The sequence below is a fragment of the Scylla paramamosain genome, chromosome 2, assembly GCF_035594125.1.
Source record: "Scylla paramamosain isolate STU-SP2022 chromosome 2, ASM3559412v1, whole genome shotgun sequence".
NCBI classification, from domain to species: Eukaryota; Metazoa; Arthropoda; class Malacostraca; order Decapoda; family Portunidae; genus Scylla; species Scylla paramamosain.
Window position 1 is genome coordinate 37270705 of NC_087152.1, and position 3612 is coordinate 37274316.

The window sequence follows — 3612 nt, forward strand, 5'->3', positions numbered from 1 at the left end:
AAGGTTCCGAGGCTTTCAACACTCGGATTCTTGCATAAGGTTTCTCAGGGGTTGGCATGTGTAAGTTAATTGTTGTTTTGGTGTTGGCTACTTATTTTAACGTGATGGTTTGTAGTCTGGTGTTATTGTGTGCTGTTCGTCAGTATGGTTTTATTCCTGATGGCGTTAAAGGATTATGTTCAGGTTTCTATTTTATTATTGTTTATTTATTTTATTTATTTATTTTATTTTTTTTTTGATAAAGGGTTAAAAGTTGTCTACAGTCACTCATCCACTACAAGTATATTCTTATTTTCTCTTGCTAACAACAGATGTCACAAGAGGGTTATGTTAAATTTCTGGTGTTTTTTTTTTTCTTTTTTTTTAATGAAGGGATTAAAAGTTATCTCTAGTTACTCATTCACTATATGTATATTTCTATTTACTCTACTCTGACTAATGACTGGTGCCTGCATGAAGCTGAAATACTGCCAATAGCTGTGATTTCGTTAAACTTCATGACAAAGATGTGCATGAAGTGGTTGTTTTCGCTTGCTTCATTTTTTTTTTTTTTCCTGTCGAGTTGAAAAGAATATTCTCGTTAGTTTTAATTGGGTTAAACGTCTTGACAGTTCATGGAGTTGCGGCTTCGCTTACTTCTTTTCTTTCGGACAAGTTAAAAAATCGTGACGTCTAACAAACACCACAGATACAAACAAGTTATTTTTGGTGAAATAAACACGAAAGGAAGGCAGATACAGGACACCGCCACCCTTCACGCTTGCACCTTCTCAGACTCCTTCCTAGAAAGTCATGGCAATCGAATTTCCTGCGACGTCCGTCTCCAGTGGAATTCTAAGAAGCTCCTTTACCTGATCCCGACCCTCGAATACGACTTTGTGATCCTGGATATTAGTTTCTCCAGATAATTAATGTTATAGGACAGCTTGGCATCGCAACGAGGATTATAGGTGAAGCAGGGATCTCATTAATTACATATGGATATATTTTTTTAGTAATTAACAGTTGTTCATTCAAAATATGTATTTGAATGAAAAGGTTAAGGCGTGCCATACTCACTCCGCCACACAGTCCCGGGCCTCGTTACGCAGTGTCCGGTGTTCAGTTACTCTCTCCGCCGCCTGTAAAGCCTTGGCCAGCAGAAGACCCAGCACTGCAGTAGTCTTATATGGAAAATAAATAAGAAATTATATCCCAAGATACTACTATTTATTGACATTACAGAGACAGAAAAGGAAGCAAGAAAGAAATCAGGCAGACTGTGGAACAAAAGATAAAAATCTCTAAGCTAGAAAAGACAAATATCGGCGAAAAGAGAAATAGGTGTTACAAAGGCATATCCCGCCTTTCTACTACTACTACTACTACTACTACTACTACTACTACTACTACTACTACTACTACTACTACTACTATTACTACTACTACTACTACCATTGCTACTACTGTTACTTCTGCTGCTGCTGCTGCTGCTGCTGCTTGCTGTTGCTGCTGCTGCTTGCTGCTTGCTGCTGCTGCTGCTGCTGCTGCTGCTGCTGCTGCTGCTGCTGCTGTTGCTGCTGCTGCTGCTGCTGCTGCTGAGCGGCACCAATTTTTTTAGTGTGTGAGCCTAACAGTGATTGATCATCAGAGAAGAATCCTGGCTGTATTAATGTTTATTGTGAATAGATCCTACTACTACTCCTTCACGAATCATAAAAGCAGCAGCAGCAGCAGCAGCAGCAGTAGTAGTAGTAGTAGTAGTAATAGTAGTAGTAGTAGTAGTAGTAATAGTAGTAGTAGTAGTAGTTAGTTGTTGTTGTTGTTGTTATTGTTGTTGTTATTTCATTGTAACACCCGACGTTCATTATTTTTATAGAAACTCGTTTTTGTTGCAATAAACTCCAAATAGCCGAATTAGAAAAAAAAAAATGTTGTCTTATGGGGACTGCAACGATCATAAAGATCTTCCGAACATCCACCTCCCCATCAAAAAAAAAAAAAAAGGTGAAGTAAGGTAAAGCAAATGAGTAAGCGAGGTGAGTTGAGGTAAAGTTGGTGACGGCGCCACACACACACACGCCGCGGTCCTGCACACCTGTGGACTTCACGTACATGGTTTCCTTTGATCACATGCCGGAGGGAAAAATAATAGTGGAATTTCCAGATTAATCTTCGCTGCTTCTACCTGAGGTCCCATGAGGGGGTTCTGCACCACGCCGTTGCTGATCAGTCGCTTCGCAGCCACTCGCCGCTGAAAATATTGCCACACATGGGATTCAAACCCTCACTCGAGGTCTGAACACTGGAGTCTGAAACCGCGCCGCTCGTCTCTCTTAGTCTTTGTACAAACTGTGATGATATTTTTTTCAAATACTGGTGATAGTTGAAGTCGTGGTGGTGGTATAGGAGCGGTAGTAGTAGTAGTAGTAGTAGTAGTAGTAGTAGTAGTAGTAGTAGTAATAGTAGTAAATAATCTATCAGCATCCGACGTTGGTATCCCTCTGTAGAGGATTAGCCAAGGCAAGTCTACATACACACATTCAGAAGCATTTCTTTACTTATCAGGTTCTTTGTCTCCAAGGTAAAGCTTATCTGTAAACTACAAGTGAAAGACATTAACGTTTAAAGGGATATTAATAGCAAAAATGAGAAGAAAATAACCAATCGAAAAGAAATAACAAACTTCATTTGCCATCATATTGCAATTACTGTAATACTTAGGCCAGTAACTAGTTTATTTTGGCGTCGATGTTCTTCTCCTATTGTTTCTGCTGATCCCTTGAAACAATTTATCTTATTTCTGGTATTTACGGATGAATTGTGTATCATTATTAATTAATTAAGTTTTGGAGTGTTTTCTTGTTTAAAAACAATTCATTGTGTACCTTGTCGCTAACAGGAGCTCTCCTGCTATGACTTATCCCTCGCTTTCCCGGTGCCCCTCGAGGCAAGACTTCTTTTGTGTTTGAATATTTTGTATGGCCATTGTTCACGGGGTTTTCACCTGCTTATCTATCAAGCTAGCTGGTTATTCTATCTATCTACCCATCCACCTATCTATCTACCTTCTCTTTCAGCTATGTGTGTGTGTGTGTATGTGTGTGTGTGTGTGTGTGCGTGTGTGTGTGTGTGTGTATGTGTGTATATGACGCGCAATTTTCAGTTTTCTCTCTTTTCTAAAGTTTTTGAGATTAGCAAGTTGGCGGTGACACAAAGTTGGCCAGGAGGGAGTAGCGGCGCTGCGTGCCTTCACCCCGTCCCTGCCATGACGATCATTATTTGTGGCACGGCTATGTTTACGAGGCAGCACGCCGCCACCCCTGCCACACACGGCTACACCTCAGGCCTGAGCTTCCTTCTTCCTTCATGCGCGTGTGTGATGGTGGACGTAACCCGAGGCTCCTGTGGCTGAGGTGGTGGTGGTGGTGCTCATGGTAGTGGTGGTGATGGCAGTGGTGGTGATGGTGGGCGTGCACCACAGGCCACCAATAGTGAAAGGAGTTAACCAGGACGCGGCAGAAGGGGGTATCTTGACCCTTGAAGGAAAAGATTGTGTGTTAAAAGATCGTTATTTTATAATGGACGGCTTCATTGATTTAGCAGCTCACCAAGGAAGTCAACGAGGATGGA